Source organism: Rattus norvegicus, chromosome 7, assembly GCF_021556685.1.
Source record: "Rattus norvegicus strain SHRSP/BbbUtx chromosome 7, alternate assembly SHRSP_T2T, whole genome shotgun sequence".
NCBI classification, from domain to species: Eukaryota; Metazoa; Chordata; class Mammalia; order Rodentia; family Muridae; genus Rattus; species Rattus norvegicus.
In genome coordinates, this window is record NC_141540.1 from 109,278,407 (window position 1) to 109,305,465 (window position 27,059).

Here is a 27,059-nt window from a genome sequence, read left to right on the forward strand (position 1 = left end):
CCAAAAGTTGGTTCTTTGAGAAAATCAACAAGATAGATAAACCCTTAGCCAGACTAACGAGAGGACACAGAGAGTGCGTCCAAATTAACAAAATCAGAAATGAAAAGGGAGACATAACTACAGATTCAGAGGAAATTCAAAAAATCATCAGATCTTACTATAAAAACCTATATTCAACAAAACTTGAAAATCTTCAGGAAATTGACAATTTCCTAGACAGATACCAGGTATCGAACTTAAATCAGGAACAGATAAACCAGTTAAACAACCCCATAACTCCTAAGGAAATAGAAGCAGTCATTAAAGGTCTCCCAACCAAAAAGAGCCCAGGTCCAGACGGGTTTAGTGCAGAATTCTATCAAACCTTCATAGAAGACCTCATACCAATATTATCCAAACTATTCCACAAAATTGAAACAGATGGAGCACCACCGAATTCCTTCTACGAAGCCACAATTACTCTTATACCTAAACCACACAAAGACACAACAAAGAAAGAGAACTTCAGACCAATTTCCCTTATGAATATCGACACAAAAATACTCAATAAAATTCTGGCAAACCGAATTCAAGAGCACATCAAAACAATCATCCACCATGATCAAGTAGGCTTCATCCCAGGCATGCAGGGATGGTTTAATATACGGAAAACCATCAACGTGATCCATTATATAAACAAACTGAAAGAACAGAACCACATGATCATTTCATTAGATGCTGAGAAAGCATTTGACAAAATTCAACACCCCTTCATGATAAAAGTCCTGGAAAGAATAGGAATTCAAGGCCCATACCTAAACATAGTAAAAGCCATATACAGCAAACCAGTTGCTAACATTAAACTAAATGGAGAGAAACTTGAAGCAATCCCACTAAAATCAGGGACTAGACAAGGCTGCCCACTCTCTCCCTACTTATTCAATATAGTTCTTGAAGTTCTAGCCAGAGCAATCAGACAACAAAAGGAGATCAAGGGGATACAGATCGGAAAAGAAGAGGTCAAAATATCACTATTTGCAGATGACATGATAGTATATTTAAGTGATCCCAAAAGTTCCACCAGAGAACTACTAAAGCTGATAAACAACTTCAGCAAAGTGGCTGGGTATAAAATTAACTCAAATAAATCAGTTGCCTTCCTCTATACAAAAGAGAAACAAGCCGAGAAAGAAATTAGGGAAACGACACCCTTCATAATAGACCCAAATAATATAAAGTACCTCGGTGTGACTTTAACCAAGCAAGTAAAAGATTTGTACAATAAGAACTTCAAGACACTGAGGAAAGAAATTGAAGAAGACCTCAGAAGATGGAAAGATCTCCCATGCTCATGGATTGGCAGGATTAATATAGTACAAATGGCCATTTTACCAAAAGCAATCTACAGATTCAATGCAATCCCTATCAAAATACCAATCCTATTCTTCAAAGAGTTAGACAGAACAATTTGCAAATTCATCTGGAATAACAAAAAACCCAGGATAGCTAAAGCTATCCTCAACAATAAAAGGACTTCAGGGGGAATCACTATCCCTGAACTCAAGCAGTATTACAGAGCAATAGTGATAAAAAACTGCATGGTATTGGTACAAAGACAGACAGATAGACCAATGGAATAGAATTGAAGACCCAGAAATGAACTCACACACCTATGGTCACTTGATTTTTGACAAAGGAGCCAAAACCATCCAATGGAAAAAAGATAGCATTTTCAGCAAATGGTGCTGGTTCAACTGGAGGGCAAAATGTAGAAGAATGCAGATCGATCCATGCTTATCACCCTGTACAAAGCTTAAGTCCAAGTGGATCAAGGACCTCCACATCAAACCAGACACACTCAAACTAATAGAAGAAAAACTAGGGAAACATCTGGAACACATGGGCACTGGAAAAAATTTCCTGAACAAAACACCAATGGCTTATGCTCTAAGATCAAGAATCGACAAATGGGATCTCATAAAACTGCAAAGCTTCTGTAAGGCAAAGGACACGGTGGTTAGGACAAAACGGCAACCAACAGATTGGGAAAAGATCTTTACCAATCCTACAACAGATAGAGGCCTTATATCCAAAATATACAAAGAACTCAAGAAGTTAGACCGCAGGGAAACAAATAACCCTATTAAAAAATGGGGTTCAGAGCTAAACAAAGAATTCACAGCTGAGGAATGCCGAATGGCTGAGAAACACCTAAAGAAATGTTCAACATCTTTAGTCATAAGGGAAATGCAAATCAAAACAACCCTGAGATTTCACCTCACACCAGTGAGAATGGCTAAGATCAAAAATTCAGGTGACAGCAGATGCTGGCGAGGATGTGGAGAAAGAGGAACACTCCTCCATTGTTGGTGGGATTGCAGACTGGTAAAACCATTCTGGAAATCAGTCTGGAGGTTCCTCAGAAAATTGGACATTGAACTGCCTGAGGATCCAGCTATACCTCTCTTGGGCATATACCCAAAAGATGCCTCAACATATAAAAGAGACACGTGCTCCACTATGTTCATCGCAGCCTTATTTATAATAGCCAGAAAATGGAAAGAACCCAGATGCCCTTCAACAGAGGAATGGATACAGAAAATGTGGTACATCTACACAATGGAATATTACTCAGCTATCAAAAACAACGAGTTTATGAAATTCGTAGGCAAATGGTTGGAACTGGAAAATATCATCCTGAGTGAGCTAACCCAATCACAGAAAGACATACATGGTATGCACTCATTGATAAGTGGCTATTAGCCCAAATGCTTGAATTACCCTAGATCCCTAGAACAAACGAAACTCAAGACGGATGATCAAAATGTGAATGCTTCACTCCTTCTTTAAATGAGGAAAAAGAATACCCTTGGCAGGGAAGGGAGAGGCAAAGATTAAAACAGAGACTTAAGGAACACCCATTTAGAGCCTGCCCCACATGTGGCCCATACATATACAGCCACCCAATTAGACAAGATGGATGAAGCAAAGAAGTGCAGACCGACAGGAGCCGGATATAGATCGCTCCTGAGAGACACAGCCAGAATACAGCAAGTACAGAGGCGAATGCCAGCAGCAAACCACTGAACTGAGAATAGGTCCCCCGTTGAAGGAATCAGAGAAAGAACTGGAAGAGCTTGAAGGGGCTCGAGACCCCAAAAGTACAACAATGCCAAGCAACCAGAGCTTCCAGGGACTAAGCCACTACCTAAAGACTATACATGGACTGACCCTGGACTCTGACCCCATAGGTAGCAATGAATATTCTAGTAAGAGCACCAGTGGAAGGGGAAGCCCTGGGTCCTGCTAAGACTGAACCCCCAGTGAACTAGTCTATGGGGGGAGGGCGGCAATGGGGGGAGGGTTGGGAGGGGAACACCCATAAGGAAGGGGAGGGGGGAGGGGGATGTTTGCCCGGAAACCGGGAAAGGGAATAACACTCGAAATGTATATAAGAAATACTCAAATTAATAAAAAAAAAAAAAGAAAGCAATCAATATCTGGAGTTTGCGAGAGTCTCTGCCCTTAAATCAAAAATATCAATGACTCCTCCATGACCCAAGATAGAAATCTGGATGCTTTGGTGCTTTTGTTTGTGCATTTATTAATTCAGTCATTTGTCCATTCAATAGTACTATATGATTTCAGGGCTGAACATTTGGTGCTGGAGGGCCCATTGCGGGGTTTGTTTCTGAGGAAGACTAATTCTGCCCTCAGCACTCCTTAGTTGCCTATAGCTCATTGCCTAGGGATGGGATTCAGTGAGATTTCCCACTTCTGCACTAGCACATCTATTGGTGTCAATATAACCCACAAAGTCTCAGCCAGCCTGGATGCCTACACAGACACCAATAGAAATATACTAAGAATTAATTGAGTTTGAGATTGAGCATCCCTAATAACACTGCTTCTCTATTGGTGTCCTAGTGTGATGTAGATGTTCTCACCCCAACTTGGCCAGCCCAAATAGTGTAACATGATAGACAGATGGGGATAGCAATTCTGGAAGAGGTAACCTGATATCTAGGGCCTCACAACAAATGTCAGGAGGCAGGCCTCTAGTTTCTCATTCAGGATTCATCCTATAACATGTAATCCTTGCCAAAATTTCATTTTGCTTTCATCCTAGCTTACACTGTCTCAAAGATCTGTTTTTGACACATAGCTATTCCAGACTCAGACTGGAAACATTCCATTTCAACTGCATCTCGGAGGCTGCAGAGAACATTTCATAACTCAAAAAGGTTTTTTTTTAGCATTTCTTTTGATGCCATCCTTGTTCAGATCTTGTTTAGATAGATAGATAGATAGATAGATAGATAGATAGATAGATAGATAGATAGATAGATGATAGATAGATGATAGATAGATAGACAGACAGACAGACAGACAGACAGACAGATAGATAGATAGATGGATAGATGGATAGATAGATGGATGGATAGATAGATGATAGATAGATAGATAGATAGATAGATAGATAGATAGATAGATAGATAGATATGGAGATACATAGATATATGTAACTATATGAACTGAGAAGACTATATTTGTAGTTTTGAGAGAAAATATAACAATTAAAGAAAAAAGATATCAAGAATCCAAGGAAGCAAAGAAGGATATGTGAGCAGGATTGGAGAAAGTAAGGGAGTTAAGGAAAGGAAGCATGGTGTAATTATATTTTAATGAATAAATTTTAATTGTTTTAACTCATCATTTGCCAATACTCTGATCTTAGAGTCCATAGTAGCACTGAAATGTGAATCAGGAAGTTTACTTTCGAAACAGGACTCCAGATATCACCTATAAGACTGAGCCCCTGGTGGATCACCTGATGAACTGGGTGATAAAGATGTTTTATATTTAAGGTCAACCATCATCAAGGTCCCGGCGGTCATAAGACAAACAGAAACAGAGAAATAACTACTGTTGAAACCCAGAGGCCAGCTGCACTTTCTGCCCCATTCCCCTCCTATAGGGAAGATGCAGCAACCATACTGAAAGTCAGCCCTATGTAGGCCAAGATACTACAAAGTGAAGTTAAGCACTTTCAATCCTCCTGAAAGTGTCCCACGATGCTAAGCCTGCCTAAAGTACCTTCCCCCTGATTTGCACTCAGCAAACATGTCCTTCTCTGACACTCAGTATAAATTACCGCCTTTGTACCTTCTGGCATGACCCCTTCCTCTTTTAGGGATTAGTGGCTTCCCTTACCTGGGTTCTCAGATAATTGTTATCACTAATATAGCTTCTTGGAGGCCCAGGAGTAAGGCTGTCTATTTGTTGGAATTTGAAACCTAAAAGAGCCCCCAGTATATGGTCAGTCCTAGAGTAATATCTATGGAAGTTAGATGGAAAGAAGACAAATGAAAAATGCATGTGGAACATTGTGAGCTCTTGTGACACATTACAACATTCTAATTTGCTATCTATGTGCACATGGCTATTTACTCTCACGATACATTTTATTGCTCTGGCAACAAATTCTGTTGGATGTTGAACAATTTCTTTTTTAAAATGTAATGAGACTTTGAAACTGTACTACAAAAAGAGGTCCCCCTAGAAACAAAGTGGGGTCAGATTCAAACCCAGGTCTCCAAACTGGCAAACCTATATTCTGTTTACTGTACTGACTTATAGAATTCCACAAAGAGCATTCTAGCTATATGGAAACCAAAATTTCTTTCCAAACAGCATTTCTGTCACTGGCTGCTTTGGTGACATTCTTTCTGAAAATGTCATGTAAAAGACAAAGTAAGTTTGAGTTTTAAATAGCATATCCAAGACAGTCCATGCCTCATGGTTTGCTGATGTACACACAAACGTCAAACTTGACTGATTAAATCTTTATACCTCCCAAAAGATGCAAAGCTGAACCCACTTGTGGTTTGAATGATAATGGCTTCCACAGGCTCATATATCTGAATGCCTAGTCCCAAGTAAATGGAACTGTTTGGGAAGTATTAGGAGATGTGGTTGTGTTGGAATAGGTGTGTCACTAGAAGGGAGTTTAGAGGTTTGAAGAGCTCAAGCTCAGGATTCCCCTCCTTGACCGCACACCTTTTTCCTGCCCATGGGTCAGGATATAAAGCTCTTAGCTACTATTCCATTGCCATACAAGTCTGTTTTACACCAAGATAGTCATGAACTAACCCTATAAAACTGCAAGCAAGTTCCAATGAAATACTTTCCTTTATAAGAGCTGCCTAGGTCACAGTGGTTTTTGGTTTTTGTTTGTTTGTTTGTTTGTTTTGTTTTGTTTTTTAACAGCAACAGGATAAACATACCCCTCTTTTGCCCTATCATGCTTCCTAAAATATCCTTCATGGTACTCAATACTGTAGAAAAATTAACAAACAAGACTTCAGGAAGAAGCTGTGGACTTGAGATATTTTCCTAGGGGAATTCTTTTCATATTGGGAGCATCACATATTCTCTGCTCAGTAGGAGAATTCCTCTAGAACTCAGATCAGCGAAGCACCATGCTGTTTCTTTTGAAACTAGCCCTCCAGAATCAATCATATTTGATATTCTGATTGTTAAGATTTTTCCCTTGATCATATAATGCAAAATTGGTAAAGCAAAAAAAATATTATTTTTTCATTTCACATTTTTTGGCTAAATTGATACTTGGAAAAGTTTTCATCAAATCTCATTCTAATACATCAACTCTTAGAGCTAAACTCACACAACTCAATATGTTTGTGCTACTGAAAGCCCTAAAACACTATATTTAGTTATACCTGGTCATACACTCGTGCATGCATGTATACATGTACATATAAACACAGAACCTAAGCCCCAAACTCACATGCTAACAAGGATGAAGCCAGCTTGAAGAACATAAGTTGTGTGGAGAATAAATGGCCTTTGAGTGGGGTCAAGCTCCATGTGACCTCAGGAACATGACTGCAATCCCTCTCAGAAACTTTGATCCTGCTCTGTGCCGTTAGGCAAGTGTTGCCTTGCACCTTGTGCTTCCAAAGCGATGTCATATCTTTCTTACATTTCACCAATAAGACTCCTCCTCAGACTGTGTTGAGCTTCATACAGTCTGACACAGACTGAAGGAACATTGCCAAGAATAGAACTTCTAAAGTGCCCACAGCTTTGTAAACCTATTTTGTTGATGAGTTATCATTGGGAAAAAAAAATACCTGAGGGAAAACTCTGAAAGTTTTCCTTTGTTTCATAATTCATGAAGTTTTAGTTTATGGTTACATGGACTTGTTGCTTTCGGGTCTATGGGGAGGCATGATAGAATACATGGCAGAGACTGTACCTATTTGATAACTAAATAAGAGGCAGTTAGGAAGAGATGTCCACTATCCACTTTCAGGCCCACATTCAATGATCTAAGGAAGAACTCCTACCTCTTAAGGCTTGCATTACCTCCCAATATTGTCAATAGGGGCTAGTTCTTTAAGAGACCTTCTAGAACCAAACTTTGGCATCAAGTATCCAAATCAGAGATGCCGAGAACATGCCAAGTTCCAAAACATTAGCTACATTTATAAACAATAATTTATTTAACAACCCAGTATCCACTTTTCCATCATGTAGCTTGAGGATTGGACAAAACCCTATCATATATTTGCTGTGAGGTTTTGGAAATGTAGGTGCATCTCTATTGTCTTTGGGCACACCATTATCTGAGCATTCCAAATTTTATGACAGGTCCATACCCCCTCTCAAAATCTGAGCTTTTCTAAGTAATTGTCATTGTTATTTTAATTTTTGACACTCAATTGATCCCTCATCTTCTAGAATCTTATGGTCTTTTATACACATTTATACAAAATATACATTTTAGTAATTTTACAGTAAATGTTATGCTTTTTCTAAGACTTCTCTTCCTTTGGCATTTTTCTAGCACTTCTATGTCTTGGTAACTCCTATGCCTTGTTTGGCTTCCTTAGTAATAATCCTAGATTTCTAGCCTCATAATTTGATAATCTCCTGAGAATTCTGATCTTCCTACTGTAAATCACCTTCCTAAACTTTAAATCCTTGTGGTTAGGGTATCTCTCTCATTTCCTTCTTTCTAGATACAATTGCAGACTGTGCCCAACCTTGACCAAAACTCATCACACATCCATTCACCTTACTTGTTGCGATAGACTGGGCATATACGTACATATATGTACAAGCATCCTTGCTCTGACATATTTTCCTAACACTTCTGCCATTAGCAGATAATAATTGTCAGGCACCCCTGCTTATAACACAACAGCAAACACCAACAGTCTTCATTTATTCTTTCAATCCTCACCATCCTAAATATGTATGTCTCTGCCTAATGGTTCTACTAAGTCTATACAACTGTCTTCAGTCCACAGGCAAGACAATCCGAGAATATAACAGAGGAAGGTAACATTTTGAGAAGCTTGGGTCATGATGGATATAAATAAGAATTTTAAAACACCCTGACTTCTTCACTTATGAATAGGATATCTGTAGGGAGCCGTATTGTATTTGGGCCTGGCCACTTTGTGACTGCATAGCTCAAGGTGGCTACGTGACTCTGGGCTGCATGGCCACAGAGGTTCAACCTTGAAATGACTGCCATACAGACATGAGATTGTTGAACTAAAGCCTTTCCCAGGATGACCCTGGGAGCAATGACAGGATGTTTCAGCCTGAGCAAAACACCGGATGTCCCTGAGCAGATTCCTGAGAAGGGTTCGACCTTTTCAAAGAACATGTCCCCGGAAGACTGTTGCCTCTTTGTTATAGGAGGATATCTTGCAGTGTAGTGATTCACCTTTTATCCTTGGGCACTTCCCAAACTCCCCCACCCTAAGCTTCAGTTCCCGCTTCTATTCCTGCCTCAGAGCTTTAAATGCTGTACATTTCTCTTAATAAACGAGACCTTGACAACAGAACTTTTGCTTGGTCTCCTTCTTCTCTCGCCCCCCATTTAGGCCCAAGGGTAGTGCCCCTTCAGGACCCTGAATAACTGGGTCCCCACTGGCAGGGACAGATATCTACAGCATTTCTTTGCTTCCAATTGGACTAATCCCTAGTTATGTCTGATAGGAATCTACTTGTGAATTCATCTTCTCTCAGCTTCCTTCCCTTCCACCTCTTGTATTTCCTGTTTCCCTCAGAACCTTCCTGAGTTCACTTCCAAATAAATAACTTGTAATCAAAACCTAGCCTCAGGGTCTATATCTAAGGGAACCAGACAGGACTCACCACTGCTTTCGACCACTGCACATTATAGTCCTTACTCCATAAATTGGAGTTGCTCATATCTAGGTTATCCTGGGACACAAAAGGCCATATCTGTTTGCTTATTTGACCTTATAATAAATTGAATACTAGCTTGGAAACAAAATCCCTTTGAAAAACTCAGTCTTGCATGAGCAGTGTTAGAGAGTTCACATTGGTTCGGTCCTGTATAGTCCCATGCTCCTTAACATGGGTCAGTTGGTCTCTATTACTTGGGTCCCCTTAGTAACTATCTTATATACCTGCTCACTGGACCACGCTGACACTCTATTCCATTAACCATTCCATGCCCTAGAGGGCAAAGAAATTACTCCACATAGCAGGCAACTACAATGAAACCAATATCCAACTCATTTTCACAAGAGCACCACTTTAGTAGGCTTGCAGATATTGAAAACTATGTCATGTTCAGGATATGTTGCTGGTGAGTCGCCTACAAACAGCAAATTGGGTATGCTACCAAATTACTTGTCAGCTACAGCATGATAACTAAGTAGGTAGGAAGAACAAATGTATAGATAATCCCAAATCTTATCTCCAGTAGATGTGTTCAAACTCATGTTCTGATTCACAAGTCAAACAATTTTCTTGTCAACCCTATTCTTATCTGGTGCATAAGCCCACTGAGACCTCTACCCAGATGTTCCCCAAAACACAGCTGACAAGATGGCTGCTGTTTAGTTGCTGTTTCCCTCATTCATGTGTAATTTTCTGATAACAGCATGCATGGACATTGCTGGAATTATACAGAGTGGCATCTAGACACTATTGAATTTTATCAAAATTAAGACTATTGACTCAACTTCTCAATCTGCATTTGGCTTCTTTCTCTGATCAATATAAGCCAAATCTCTCATTATGTTCCAATTTTCTTCACACTTCTGTCTCTTTAAGGATTTGCTATTTCAAGTAACTCTAATATATTGCCCTCCTTCTTCTGGTGGAAATATCACTAAGTATCTCTTCTCATGTCAGCAATATTACTCTTTAATCACCTCTTTCATTTCTTTCCAAGAAATGAGATTATTCTTAGACTTATATAAAACTTCCATGCTTTTAAATGCTGCAGTAGATCTAATAAATGAGTGAGGAAATAAATAAGTAAATTTCTTGGAAGGCTAAGAACACATCTTCAGTCTACATGATCTTTGGATTTGCCCACTGAAGCTCTAGTAGATACATATTGTATAAGATATATTTGCTCTGCACTCTGTGTATTAGTCAGGATTCTCTATAGTCACATAATTATGAAACTAATGTATTCATATATATGGAATTTATTGTGATGTCTTACAGGCTGCAGTCTGACTAATCAAACAGTGGCTAGCTGTGAATGGAAAGGCCAAGCATCTGATAGTTGCTCAGTCCCACAAGGCTGGGTCTCTCAGCTGGTCTTCTGTACACTGGAATCCTGGAGAAGTAGGCTTCAATGCCAGTGAAGGTATGAATACACTAACAAGGTGAGAGCAAGCAGGCAAAGAATAGAACCATCCGTCCTGCTCCCTTTATAGGCTTCCAGCAGAATGTGTAGCTCAGTTTAAAGCTATCTTCCTAACTCAAGATCTGAATCAAAAGAATGTCATTTCCGGACTCAAGATCTGGATGAACGGTGTCTTCCCACCTTAACATTTGGCTCAAAAACCTGTGTCTGCCAGCCACAAAATCCAGATTAAAGGCTTGTTGTCTTCCTGCTTCAAGATCCAGATCACAGGTGTGCTCTCCACTTCTGGATTCTAATTCATTGCAGATATAATCAGGTTTACAACCAAGAGCAGCCATCATACTCTGCCAATGTGCCTTGGCACTTCGGGTGCTCTTCTTTTCCTACCAATGACTCCCTCAACCTGGAATTTCTTCACTCTCTTCAGGCTAACTAATCCCTCTTTAAGCCTTTCCTTGAAGATGTGTTATGTGTGAGGATGCTCTTATTGTCTCCTCCTCTCCCACCAAACTATCAGTACTTCCTCCTTTATAGTGATAATTATCTTGCATATACATTATCCTCCATGTTCAACAATATAGTTTTAAGGAAAGAAGGAAGTTTTCAGTTCGTATATTAATTACTGATCATCAAGACTTTGTCCTGCTCAATTCAATATATTCAATATGAATATATTTCCAACACCTAGTGAAATCTCCGGGCACTAAATAGAATATATGATAAATATTTACTGGACAAAGGATAAGGGAAATGAATGAATGGAGAGAACGATCTCTTAAACAAGTCATAAATTAAGTTCTTCACAGCTAAGTACACTCTATAGAAACTAGTCATTGTGCCTATGATGTGTCTCTCTTTAGATATGTGATAGTGAATTTTGGGTAACCAGTATGTAGCACCGGTCATATGTTTTAACTTGTGCCTTCCATCCTATCCCAACTGTTCCTACATATTGTTATCAGTATCTGGTTACTCATATGCTTTGTTTAGCCTAGTGGTTCTTGGATGGGCACAATTTTGAAAAACAAAGACTATTTTGCACTATCTGGAGATTATCACAATAAAATGTGCATCTAGAGGGTAGAGGATAGGTATGCTACTAACACGAGTGCCTGCAAAGGGTTGCCACAGCCAAAAATCAATACGGTTCAAAGGATTAATCAACCATACTTACTTAGTGGTATTTACTACTGTCACTGAATTGGGAGACATCCAAAGAAGAGGTACAAAATGACAGTCATTAACAAATCCAGGTGATGCAGAATAGAGAATGAGTCACTAATACTCTCAATTGGTCCTGAATGTTGTCAAGGGAGACTATCAACACCCTGAACCAAGCTTGCTATTTTTGTAGTTTATACAATTTCTCCAAGACTTCAGATTGTTTTGCATTTTCTGTGATGACCTTTAAGATGAATTTGACTTGAACAGTGCAGTTGACACTAAAACAAATGGGCTCTATTTTCCCCTATAATTTTAATGTGGATCATAGCATTTTCCTCTATAAAAGTTGACACTTACTGTCTAGCTTGTACAAAAAATACCATCATTATAATAGTAATAACTACCTTTTACTGTTCCAAGTTGGAATACTGTCCCCTAAAGAGAAATGTTGACATCTCAACCCCCAGATCCCTATGAATGTGACACCATTTAGAAGCAGAGTTTTTACATAAGGCATCAAGTTAAGCAGAGGTTATTCTTTTAAAATATTATTATAAGAAGGGAGGATATTCTGGGTGCAGAGTCACTTAGAGAAGGATGCCGTGCAATGACTAGGGTTAAAACAAGAGCAACGCAACTGTAAAGTATAGGATTCCAATGACTCTCAAAGCCTCAGAAGTGACAAAGACATAGAGGGAGCTGAGAAGATGACGGAGGAGGTGATAAGCCACCGCACCCACACATGAGGAGAGTGGTTACTGACTCCCCACACGTTGTCCTCTGACCTCCTCATATATGTTGGGGCATAGGCACATGTGTGCACCCATCCATGAAAGAAATAATCAATAAAATTTAATTAGAAAAAGAAAACAAGGAATCCCTCTTTCCCAATGCCCCCAGAAGAAACATGACCTTATTGTGATTATACTGTGATTTTAGAAGTTAATTGAAATGCATCCTCTCTGTGCACGGCATAAACAGCAGGCCTATAGCTGTGCTTTGGGAATGGTAGAAAATAATAGAAGAGTTGATTCCCTGCTACAGAATGACATTTCAGGACTAATGCAATTGCCCTCCATGCAGTTAAATGTTTTATTCTTACAACAAAGCTGTAAATTAGGTTTTATCATTTGGCTTATTCTACTGATGAAAGAGTATGGTCATTTGCCCAAAATCAAACATATAAAATAAAGTCAAGAACCAGGGAGACAGCCCAGTCAGTCTAGTGCTTTCCATGAAAGCTTGAGAACTTAAGTTTGATCCCCAGAACCTATGTAACATTCTGGATGTGGTGCCACATCTTGCCATCCTAGTGTTTGGGAGGCAGATACAGGGGATCCATGGAGCTTGCTGGCTAGCCAGCCTCGCCAAATTAGTGAAACCCAAGTACTAGTAAGAATCTCTATCTGAAAAGTAAGTAGTCCATTGTTTTCCTCATGCACCTGTATTTATATGCACATGTACTACAAAGTTAAGGTAGACCAACGTACATAAGAACATATACATACCTTTTGTTTAAATTAGGACCCATTTGTTCTGGTTGGAACTAATGATGTCAGTACTTCTATTGTTCACTACATCCAACATGAACAAGCAATGCTCAGACCCATGACTGTGGTAGACAAAGTAGAGAGGAAGGAATAAAAGTGTTAAATTCTGAGTTCCAATTCCATCACTTCCTGGATGGGCACAGTTGAGCCCGAGTTTCTTCATTTTCATACTAAATAATAAAAGAAGCAACAGACTCAATGACTCAAGCCTCACCAATAAACTAATAGACTGAGCACTTGATGCAGAAGCACCTTTTCAAGTGGCCTAAATGGGCTGCAGTAGACTTGTTTTCAGAACATCATTAACAAAGATTCCACTATGCAAAAACACCACTGTCCAGAAAGATGCACTTAAGCTATCTCGAACAATTTTTTTTAACCCTGCTACTGTGAATTCCAAGGATGTTTTCTGTTAGGAAACCCTGCTACTTAAGGTCAAAGTCTACCATTTTCTGATAGCTTTTCTGAGCTCAGCACAAAATAGAGGACTCCTTTTTTCCATCAAGACTTCCCATCTCTGATCATGGAGACCCAAACCCCACCTAAGAAAGGTCACATGCCTCTTGGCAAAACTACAAGCTCAACTTTCTCTTTCCTAGTAAGAACTGGCCCAGCAAGAGACCTGAGATTCCTGGAATGCCTTTGCATGCAAATGAGGCATTCACAGTATGCTAAGCTCCAGCCAATGATTTTACACTCATGAAAACTTCTTCCCATCTCCAAGTTTCATATATAGCCCTTGGTCATCCCAAATAAAGTGTATGTGAACCAGCTTTGTTTCCCTGAGGATTGTCCAAGACAACTGTTTCATTGAGTATCATCCAAAAGAGCTGTAACACTAAAATTCTCAGAGAAAGTCTTCCTCAAAATAGGTCTCCCCCCCATCCACACACATACCAGGCAGGACTGAGATTCTCCAGACCACACCCATTCCAGACTCCATTTCATCCTTCCAGCATGGTGTACAGCAGGGTCTGGATATCTTGAGGGAGGAATCGGAGGATATGGAACCACAGCTGATCCCCAACATGCACACTACAATTTTTCATCAAATCCATTTCCAGTAAAAGAAAGAACAACATACAATGTGCTCTTCAGGCCCAGAGCTGTATGTGAGGTCTTCCTGAGGTCACAGAGGATCGATCACTACAGTGTCAACAAGTGATTGTGGGTTTCCAGTCATCCGAAAAACATGAACATTTGGTGGTAACTTATCTCAATAACGTTTCTGTGCCTTCTTACAACTAATGTTTAGGTCCTCTCTCTTCCTTGGTACAATGTTACTTGAAAAAATATTAACCTATACTTATAAACTCTCTCTCTCTCTTTCTCTCTCTCTCTCTTTCTCTCTCTCTCTCTCTCTCTCTCTCTCTCTCTCTCTCACACACACACACACACACATGCACACATTCACAGGGGTGAAGAAGAGAGAGTGAGAGAGAAGAGGATGGAAAGAGAGATTTTCATTTTTGCAACAATATCATTAAAATGTGAAAATAAATGTATAAATTTATATTGTTCAATCACCCAAACAGATACTTCACTCTTAGGGACCTTTAGAATAGAGACTTTCTTACTGGGATGACTACAATGTAAAGAGGGGAGATTGGATTTCCCTGCTATATGTAAATAGATCAGTTTCGAAAGACAGAAGAAACTATACCATAGAAATCCAGTTATTTCTCTAAAATCCAAACTTCAGACAAATTATTTCTTATATGGGGGGTGGAATGAGTGAGTATGAGGGATGGCTAGAAATATGTTATCAAGGGTGTACAGTCTGGAAAGATTCACAATGAAAGTTCTTGTCTCCTTTACAGCCTTCTGATTCTTAAGATAATGGCAGTGTCTATAGCGAGAAGTTGGTATAAATATGAAATATAGTAAGATATGAAAAAATGTTTTATACTATCCAATTCCATATACAACTAATATTCATTCATATCTTTATTTTTATCTTGCTATATAGTGAAAGACTTGAATGCAACATTACCTAGAATGAAAAATAACAATGGTTTAACATTTCAGAGTTTTTTCCTCTCTGGGAGGTGGTGTGGTTGAGAATAGTGCATAGCAAGTACAGTAGATGTTAAGGGGAAAGCCAGAAATAACATGAAGTGAGTCACAGGTCACATTAGGAAAAGCACAGCGTGCTCTGCGAAATGCCACACAGGAAAAGAAGGCTAAGTGTCATCCTGGTTCATACGGAGAATTGAGGGAGGTGGACCAGTTTCCAGATGCCAAGCATGGGGATCAGAGCCTCCACCAAGATCATAAGGAAAATGAGAAGTGCCATGATTAAGAAGAAGTTGAGGTGGTGGCATCATAAACTTTGGGGAGTTAAGGATCAGAGAAGACTTCTGGGAAGGAGCTCAGCAAATGAAAGACTGTATGAAGCATGCTGAAGTGTTTACCATCAGGATCCTAGGAGGCCCGTAAACAGATAAGTGGCAGATAAGTGGTATCCTCATATCCCACACTAGGAGAGTTGGTTTAAGGGAAATATAGAAGATCAGGTTCAGACTTGAAACATAATTAGTAGAGACATTAAAGGTGATATGGCCTGGATGCCAATAATCATGAAGAATGAAGAGAAGTCTCCAGACCTCAAAGCTGTACATCTAAAAAATTCCTAAGACTCAACAGATAGCAAAATAAGATGAAGGGGAGGTCTTCAACTCTCTTAGACTTCTACTTTCTATTCATATCCTGATTTTCAACCCATCTTCTTCCTCATTTAAATAGTCTCCTTTCACTAAGAATACTGTAGGCATTTCTGAGGCTGTGTTCTAATGAGAGAGCATTTCTTTCTTGTAGAGTTGAAATAGAACAGCTGTTCATCACACGTTTTAACTGCTTCCTGGTGTACGGATGGACTATGTCTTAGCCACTGTTCTACTGCTGTGAAGAGACACCATGAGCAAGGTGACTATTATATATATAAAAAAAAGCATTTAGTTGTGGCTTGCCTACAGTTTCTGAGGCTTAGTTCATTATCATGGACTATGTAGTGGCATGGTGCTAGAAAAGTAGCTAAGAGCCAAAAGAGAAACTCTGTGCTTGAAACCTCAAAGCCTTCTTCTACACCCAGTGACACATTTTTTCCATGACCACACTTAATTCTTCTAATCCTCTCAAACAATGCCAATCCCTGGTAACTAACTGTTTAAAAATATGAGTCTGGGAGGAGGCATTTTTATGTGATTTCTGAACTTAGTCAGTGCAAGTCTCTCACACATCTTTCTCTGTATTCTTGTGTGAAGTCATCTTAGAAAACAAGGATGGTACAACAGATAAAACACTTGTTACGAACCCTGATGACCTGAGTTCAATGCTCAGGATCTAAATAATAGGAGAGCACCAAATCCACAAAGTTTTCCTCTGACTTATTCTCTCTCTCTCTCTCTCTCTCTCTCTCTCTCTCTCTCTCTCTCACACACACACACACACACACACACACACACACACGCACACACACACACACACACACGCACACACGCACACACGCACACACGCACATGCACACACAAAGTGAACTTTTACAAAAACAAAAATGGAAGAGATCTGAGCCTTGAGACTCAGAATCGCTGTGAACAATTCAATCTTTCCCCATTTCCCTTATTATAAGTGAACAAGGAGCAAGCAAACTACATTTCACTTTATTAATCCACTGAGACTTCAAGATTTATCTACTATTATTATCAATTATTATAGTAGCTAATATTACATTACATATACAATTTCTGCTTTTTTGCTAGTCTGTACACTACTTTTTCCTGTGGTGATGGCCTTATACTTTGCTTCCTGGTACCATCATCACTCTCTTACACCAGAAGCTAGTGATCCCTGTGGTTCTCATGGGGAGGACCATATAACATCTGTATGCTGCTGGAAGAGCTCCAGAGGCAACAGAGATTCTCCCAGAACTTCAGGTACAAGCTGATGTTCTTTGAGCTGTTGAGTACTAAGAAATGTCTGTGAGGTACGAAGCTCTTGGTTGGTAGAGCCCTGTTTCCAAAGACCTTGGGTTCCAATGGACCAGGTAAGATTTATCAGTGCTTTGACATTAGTCAGTGTTTCCCCATTATATCACCATGTAAGAGACAATCCCCAGCCTTTATCTTAGGAAACAGATACCTATGTAATTTTCCTAAGTCCATGGATGGGCAGTCTTTGGCTAGTCTCAGTTGGCTTTCCAAACTGAACCAAGTTAATACTGGTAGTCAGATTGGACTCAGATTCCCATATATCCACATTATAGGAGCCAGGTGAAGAGTTAGGAGCTAGTTATGACAGCTAGAAACATAATCTACCTCATAAATCCCTCCATAAGACAGCACACTGTCATGTCTGCCCCCATCCTTCTAGCTAAAGTAAACCACAGGACTAAACCCACTTTTAAGGGCTCAGTAAGCATAACTCTCCCACAGAGATCAATGGGAAAGAGTGACTGTTTCCTAACCATGCATCGGATCTCCCAGAGAGTACAGATGGCCACTGTTTTGCCATTTCTGCTTTATGACAATACAAAAATAGATCACCATCCATTAGAAGCCAGACTGTGAGCTTCACTCTTTGCCTGGCTAATAACATAAAGATGGTTATTTCTTAAAAGAAGTTAAGCGAGGACAGTGAACCACAGCCATGAATCAGCCATATCACCATGAGAGGAAGCATCTCATATTCTACAGTGAACTGTGCTGGTAGCTTTCAACTCTCAGGATGTTAAGTATATGATGTCCATTCAGAGCTACAGTTTCAGCTTACAGTTGGGGATAGATCCTAAGTAGAGAGGCAGCTGCACTTTATCAACACTGACACCACAGATAAGAGGCGTTACTCAGCCCTAGAAGTCAAGATATTCAACAGCAGTGTAAACAGTGGATTTGAATCTTCAGAGATTAACAGAATTGGCCCATCTTGAAGAGGAAGGAAATAATTCATTTGACAGTAAAAAAGAAACTAAAAGTTTAATAATGGCAATGTTATTTGTGAAAGTAACTATTTAGAAGCTTTGTAAGAATCCATTAATAAGACAATTTTATTGATAAAAACAAAAGTATTGAACATATAACATGCGCGAGAGTTTTAAAAAGAATTAACTTCAATTATATAAAATAAAGACCTGAACACATGTTAAATGAAAATACCTAACTGTAAAGCAGGGCCTGAACATCCCAGAGCACAACCTTCTAGTAGATCTCTTGCTTAATGTGAGTGATATCTTGGTTCCATCCCTGGTGTACAAAATGGCATGATAGCACCTTTTCAATAATCTATATCTATATCTATATATATGTATATATATATACACCTACACACACACACACACACACACACACACACACACACACACACATGAATGCATCAAGACAGGTACATCAAGAAAGAGAATGAGAGAAAAGAGATAAGAGACAATGATGGAGAGGAAATGATGATGGAGGAAAAAGAAAAGGGGGGAGGGAGAACATAAGTAACATATGTAGGAAAAACTCTATACCCTGTCCAAGAAATGAGAATACAGATCAAGTGAAGTACGCTCAGATTTGAGGTTGTTCTATGCAGATCCTCATTTCCTCTGCACTCATCACTGTTCACAAGAAGATGGTCTTGTTTATAACCATTCTGTGGTACCCATGAGTGCCAAGAAACAAGCTCATGATGCCTTGGTTCTGATCTCCATCCTTTGTTGACCTTGCTTTTTGTGAATCCTCCTTCCCTCTCTGTAGACTCACTGAAAGGTTCCAGTGTATGACCAGTCACTAATGTGTAATTAGCTAGGAAAATATTCTTCAGTAGTTTTTTCAAGATAACAATCTTGTTTTTAATTGTTAAAAAACCATCCACTATCATAATCAAGACCTAGATATGTATATGTCATATTTTTGCTCCAGGGAGGATTCACACAGGTCTTGGGATTCCTGAATTTCAGGAGACAGCCCTTTGAAATGTCTCTACAGGACCCCCTGTCTCTGCCTGAGATAAGAGGAATTAGGAATGTAGAGGAGAGTGGAATGTGGATTGGCCTGCATACATGTGCACCAATCCCAAACAGAGAAGTCTGCTTCTGAGCCTTTCAGCACTGTCCTCTTCACAGATGTAGTAATTGTTTCCAATGGTAACAGGGCATAGCTCCAGTCTCTCAGTTCACTCTGGCCAGCACTACACTCCAGGGGTGGATGTTCTTGGCATGGATTTTACTAGCTTTTGATTTCTAAGCCAAATCTAAGATGAAAAGAGGCTTTTAAATACTCAGTTACATAATCATAATTAAATAATCAAAGACTAAATTATTTAGGACAGAAAGAGATCAAAGTCAAAAGGCTTGAGGTACAACTATGCTCTCTCTCCTGCCTTTAGTCACATATACATGTGCACATACACAAAGAGGCACAAAAGGCTAAGGTATATGAAAGTTTTTGGCAAGTTCTAGAAACTGTAAGAAGCTTAAATCCATAAGTGTTAAAAAATATCAACAGATGCAGAAAATTAATAAAATAAATCCAAAATGAATCCTAAATATTTTCTGCCATTTCTTAGTGTACAATAGCACTTCATTTTTCTTTGCACAATAATGTTTTTCTGTGGCCTAATGGTCCTACCAAACAATAGAAAACCAACAACATATGTCATTTCTTAAAGAACTAAGTATACACACACATGCACAAAAAAACCCTTACATTAACTAGAAGGATGAATAAAAGAATGAATAAAGGTATACATGCAAACATTCCTAAATCGAGGTAATCAGGAGGATGGATTCTAGATGGAAACCAAATCCTAAGACTTGGACTTCCCCACCCCCAACATTAGACTAACAAGCAGGAAATGATAACATGTTCAGGAGTCCTTGCTAGCCTGAAGATATCCAGGGACAAGTCCATTCCATCATTAATGCCCTGCATAGATTACAGCACAATGCTCAGAAAGATCAACCAGGCTGGGAATTTCTCATCCATAGGGGGCTTTCCCCTGTCATCTCCCCTGACCTTGGCCACTTGAAATAAGGATTTAAATCAAGATATGCACAGGGTAGGGTACTCCATATGACACACACATACTTGAAGATCCATAATTAACAACCACAATGAATGAAAATATTTGTCTTTCTGCCTGGGTTACCTCACTCAGAATAATATCCAACCGTTAAGAAAAGTGTTATGAAATTCGTAGGTAAATGGGTAGAATTGGAAACAATTATTCTGCATATGTGCCACATTTCCATTATCCAGTCATCAGGTGATGGGCATCTAGGTTATCTCCATTTCCTGGGTACTGTGAATGGAGCAGCAATGAACACACGTGAGCAGGTAACACTACAGTAGGATACAGAATCCTTTAGGCACATCCCCAATACAGTGATCGTTGAATCATGTGGTAGATCTATTGCTAAATTTTTGAGAAATTTCCACACCAATTTCAATAATGGCTGTACCAGTTCACACTCCCACCAACAATGAATAAGTGCTTCCCTGCCCCTTATCCACTGGAAGGAAAACCTAATTATCTGGTTTGCATAGATGTTGACCCTGTGAGCTACAAATAATCATAGGGCTAGGGAGACATGCCCATTAGTGCAATAATGGGGAAAATATGATGGGAGTGACCACCCACTTTCAGATCAAATTTAGGACCCACTCCACCTGATGAAACACACAACTTGCACCAATATAGGGGACAAAATTATAGACAGGTAATAGGTCCTAGGAGAGAATCCACCAGTATTATTCTATTAAATTGATAAAGTATTAAATCAAATCCTAATAAATTATCATTAAATTTACAGATTAGCACATCTCTCAACACTCATTATAGAATTTTAATTCTTCAGTAGATAGTGATTAGCAGAGGCCTAAAACTAGTCAAGGTGTAGAGAATAAGAGATTAAAAGTTGCCAGTTCCTAAAAGAAATGTCTTTTATCACATCCCCTCCACCCATGGCTCTGGGAATATGGAGGAAGTAGAGACAGAAAGATTGTAAGTGTTGGAGGCAAGGGAGAATTATAATGAAACAATGTTTTCCAGACACAGCAGGGCAGTTGCACAGATAAAGTCATAGCAGGTGTGACAGCATGCACAAGACCCATACAAGTTCCAGACAGGAAAAATAATCTCAGCATGGAGAGGGGAGGTGAACACAGAGTTCTGCCTGTGACTGAGAAGCTGTTGGCAATTGTTATCTGTTGGAAGAGGGAGACACAATTTTCTCTCAGTATCCATCCCCTGGTAGGTCAACCAAGCTCCAGGGAAAGGTCAGATATCTAAGAAGTTATGGGCAGCACACATTAGATTTGATAGGCTTTTTAAAAAGACACAAAGTTGAATGAGTAAAGCCAGGGGCTTAAAAGAAACAGGGTACAAAGTTGGATGGGGTGGATGTGGTAGAAGTTGTAGGAAAAGAGCAATAAGATAAAAATAAATTGCATGAAATTCTCAAAGAACTCATTTTAGTTGCAAAAAATGATATGCACAAGAATATTAAACACACACCAATGAACAATTAATGTAAATATAAGGTCAAACAGCAACATAGTCTATGATCCTGTGCTGATAAAAGATACAAGCTTCCAGGATAAGCTTCTTTAAAAAGGTTTATTCCAGTTTTATAAGTTTAACACAAGGTATATAGATTTTCCAAGGCAAACTGATACTTCAGAATCAGCCAAAGCAACAGATGCCTGGCCTTTGTAGTGGACAGTGGGGAGGCCCAAATTGTCATTCCATTTTTGCTGATCCACATCTGCTAGATAGTGGACAGTGAGGTTGGGATGGAGTCACCAATCCATACTGAGAATATGCTCTTGATCTTTACTGAACTGGCTTCTACGTCTGCGATCTTCAGCTTCGTGTTAGCAATGTCTAGATACATGGTGCTGCCACCAGCACTGGGTTGGCATCCAGGTCCTTGTGAATAGCCACACCATACTTCATGATAGAATTGAATGAGTTGCCATGGATGCCATAGGACTTTATACCAAAAAGGACTATAAGAGAACATCCTAATACTTGTACCACTCTTTGCTGCTGCTGCTGCTGCTGCTGCTGCTGCGTGTGTGTGTGTGTGTGTGTGTGTGTGTGTGTGTGTGTGTGTGTGTGTGTGTGTGTAAGCTCATAGCTTACCCACAAGGAAAAAGAATATGCAAAGATGACCATTTCTTACTGGAAAATCCAGGGCAACATAGTAAAGCTTTTCCTTGACGTCACACATGCTCTTCTGCTCAGCTATGCTGGTAAAATTGAATCCTCCCTGGGTCCGGATCTTCATGAGGTAGTATGTTCTGCAATATAGAGTGGGGAAGAGAGTTGCCCTCATAGATAGGCACTGTATGTGTAACTCCTACACCAGAGTCTATGATGACAATGGTGTCCCAAGGGCACAGAGAACAGTTCTGCTGGAATGGCCAGTGTCTGTCTCAGCTATTGAAGGATTCAAACACGATCTGATCTGTGTCATCTTCTGAATGTTACCCTTGAGGTTTGCAAGAGAGCCTGGGCTGGCAGTACTGAGTGCTTTTTGGGGAATATGCAGAGTTTGCTGTCGAATATGTGTTGTTCATATCTTCTTCATGCAACCCCTCTTGATGACAAAACTGGGATTACTTCAGAATCTGGATATCATCCCTGTTCTGTGCCTCATTGTTCATGGGAAAGTTCTCATCCACCTACCCACCCCCATGATGTCCTGGCATTGATAGGACAAGGAATATGGCTCTGGGAGTGTTGTCACCAGCAAAGCAACCTTTGTACATGCTAGAGCCCTCTCAAAGGAAAGCATAGTAATTTCTCCTCCCATTGCAGTCCAGGAAGGTCGGGCCTCAAAATAGCAAAGTGCAGACCAACAAGAAAAGATTATTTGGTGTTTTGACAGGAATCAAGAGTGGATGAACTGGGAGTTAGATTAAGGTCCGGTTTTGTTTCACACATAAATTTCACTGGAGTACGCATTGCTATGGAGAGCCTTTCTGCTTTTGCTGGTTAAAGCTATTTGGGATCTAACTAAAATGCAAATTTATGCATACCTCTCCTGACAGAGCAGAAAAAGAACTGAAGTCCTATGCAAACTTGGGCCTTCTGGGGGCTGTGGATAAAGTATGACTCCCAGAATTCTGGATGGCAACCACACCACCCGCTCCTCAGAGGCAAACTCTTCCTTTCTATAAGTGAGTATTCCTTCCTTCTGTATCCATTGTTTCCCAAATGCAGGCTGTGGCATGTCTGGTTCTCCACTTGGTCTTCTGATTTAGTTCCTGTTCTATCCCCAGGTCTCCAGCTGAGATAATAACAAAGCTGCATTGGCTCCTGCTGCTTGTTTTCCTTCTTGATGTCAAATACATGTAAGTTTTCCACATTAAAAACTGATTGTCTGATTCTCTGGTACAAACTGGCTGTCCATCAGTTGAGTTCATCTTAAGTCAACGATTCCAAACGATGCAGTCAGAGTTAAGCAACCCCTCAGGTCTAGGACTCATTCTAATAAAGTCATCCTTCGGCCAGAAGTAGAATTTCCAAACTACCCACACTGGTGCCTGCCTGCCTAAAAATCTGGAGTTTCCCACACCACTGCCTCCATGTTTGAGAATTCACTAAGTCATGCAGAATTCAGGACAGTAGTTTTTTCTCTCCCTGGTTTAGTATAACAAACAAACAAACCATCCCCAAGATTGACCAAATGAAAAAAGAAGCCTTGGGCTTCTGCATCTTACTTACAGGTTCTCACTGCTGTGAACTTGCTATGGCCTCTCTTCCAGCTGGCCTTCAGTATTGCTCATTGACCGTGACCATCTCTCGCTGACTTATTTTCCACATTAGTCCCAGCCCTCTTGAACTCTGATGAAGTGCACCGTGAAGACTGAGGCCACCACATGCCATTGGATTGTAGTCCTGGGGTGGAGGTAATTATCAAGTCCAGGAGGTTGCTCCATGTGATATCTTCTGTCCCTTTCCAGTGGACAGGAATGAGAAAAGCTTCCAAGGGATACCGAGGATAACAGCGGGAGAGTCTTGCTACTCAACACCCAAGATTTGCCAGGCATCAAGTAGGCTCAACAAGAGCCCATCAGCATGCAATTCCTCTGTGTTAAACAGTGTTTTCCAAGGCTGGACCCATTCTATCCTTACTTGTATTTATAAAAATTTTTGGTAATGTTTAAGACAAATATCATCTGCTGTCGTCATAGGGAGGGAAGAGTTGGGGGGATCGCAGTGATCACACTCCTTTCTAGTCAGGACTATACTCCATCCTCTTCCTCCTCCCTCCTCTAGACTACTTTTGGGTAGCTCTCCATATTCGGGTCCTCTCCATAATCTTCAAGGAAGCTTTCAGTTCATGTCATTTATATATGATCATTGCTATAAGGAAATACCATTTCATGGGCCATTAATGGGCTTAAGTCTTACTTTTCAAAGGAAAACTTCTCACAGTTCGTATTTTGAAAGCGGAGTCACAGGAAAAGCAATATGCTCTGACCTCTCATTTCCCTCCAGCTGATGTTTATTTAACACCTTCCAAGGCCTGGTGCCCTAAGCATATGGTCTAATTTAGCTCATCTAGCAACCCCACTGGGTAAGCATCAATACCCTTTAGAAACAGGGACATAGGGTCAGCAAGGTTAAGCTACTTTGGAAATGTCAAGAGTATCAGAAAGCCGTAGTCATGATTCAACTCCAGGTGAGTAAGAGTCTGAACTCTTCACAGACATTTCCAGAGAGACCAACCCAGACACTTACTGATTGATATCAGACACAGTCTAGAGCACAGCCCATACGGGATCATTTAACTGAATGTGCACAGTAGAAAAAAATTGGCCAACAGTGAACCATTTCTGAACACACAATGACTGAAAATTAACTCAAAATCTACAGGGTAAATAAATCCAAAGTGTTCCAGGAAGTGATCATCAATATTACACCATGGTATTTCACTGCAACCTTGGTTCCAAACAGAATATTCATACTTTGTACTGCAAATGCCATAGTAACCACATAATGATGAAAATTGTCACTTGAAATACCTCAGATAAGATTCAAGACATCATGAATCAAGTACATCATGAATCGGAGTGCTTTGGAGGTCTTAGGGTTTCTACTGCTGAAACCAACCATCATGAGCAAAAAGCAAGTTACAAAGGAAAACTTACACTTCCACATTCCTGTTCATCACCAAAAGAAGTCAGGACAGGAACTCAAGCATGGCAGGAATCTGGAGGCAGGAACCTAGAGGCAGAGATGACTCAGAGGCCATGGAGGTGTGGTGCTACTAGCTTGCTTCACACGGTTTATTCAACCAGCTTCCTTATAGAACCCAGTACCCCTCCCCCATTGATAATTAAGAAAATGCCTTACAGCTGTACCTCATGAAGGCATTTCCTCAACTGAGGCTTCTTCCTCTCTGATGACTCTAATGTGTGTCAGGTTGACACACAAGCAGCCAGTATAAAATATCTACGAAGTTATTTGTTTTTTATAAGAACATAATGTTTTCATTATAGAAAACAGAGACTTTGAATACTTTTCTACCACAATTTCTCAGTGTATAGCAGAGAATACAAGTTTGGGTTGGACTGTGTTAGAATGTTTGGATTTTAAGATTATTACTTGCATTGCTGACTTGAATTTCATAAAAGAAATAATTAAATTAATTTTGCTTGGGATTACATCAGAATTTTTAATAATTTCTGAAATGATTTTATGCAGAGGCATAAAATCTGTTAAACATATTTATGTAAAGTGGCTTTCTCATTGAAAATATAAAATCAAAATATCAGTCAACTATGGCACTCATTGGATATACCCCATGTACTATATAGTATTAATAGAGTGTTAAACATTTACCCAAGATTAAGGGTACTTTTGTCTTTGCTTTTATGTTATTGTTTGTTTGGATGGATGGTTTGTTTAGGTTCTTAGGGCATGTGTGTGTGTGTGTGTGTGTGTGTGTGTGTGTGTGTGCAAGCACATACATGCAGGTGTATGGGGATGTGTAGGGGTGTGGGTGTGTTTGTGGGGGGAGTGTAAGTCAGAGGCTGCTTGTAGGATGTCTTCCTCTATCCCACTTCATCTTGTCTCTTCAAAATAGAGTTTTAAAATTCAGAGTTCCCAGCTCACTGAATCCAAAGCTCCCTTATTGGCAAGACTGGCCAGTCCCAAATCTCAAGAATTGCCTTGTCTCTACACACACACACACACACACACACACACACACACACACACACACACACACACACCACTACACTCATCTTTTCCTATGGCAAGCACTTCCCTAACTGAACCATCTCCCCAGTCTAAGATTTAATTCTTTATGTCAAAAGGAACAAAAATTAGCCTCATTACCATGTAAATTTGCTTTCATCTTTAATAAATGGTAAAATTGTAGTATACTGAATAATCTTTTAAATAAATGGCTTTATGATTTATTATCAAAAATGTTCATTTCTGTCTTTCCCTCTCTCTATATATATGCCCAGGATCACATAAAAATGTATCAGGCAAAGGGTTCCTATGTGGGAAGTTTAAGCAGCCCTGGTCTGGGGTCAGGCTCTTGGGTTCTGCAGCCTCCTCTTCACAAGCGAGCCATGCAACCTTGACGATAGAACTTTAATCTTTTGTTTTCCTTGGTTGTAATCTGAGAATAGTGAGAGTGGTGACCACAAAAGACAGCTGTGAAAATGATAGCACGGACACAAGTCTACCTG

General features: G+C 39.8%; 1 long non-coding RNA gene across 1 annotated transcript in view; it reads right to left on the bottom strand.

The window, feature by feature from the left end:
- Positions 1-27,059, bottom strand: part of LOC148004832 (uncharacterized) — a 227,407-nt gene that overhangs the window by 84,800 nt on the left and 115,548 nt on the right. The window contains exon 2 of the long non-coding RNA XR_015625657.1: positions 13,327-13,430. This is a non-coding gene — a long non-coding RNA (uncharacterized LOC148004832). The remainder of the gene's footprint in view (positions 1-13,326; positions 13,431-27,059) is intronic.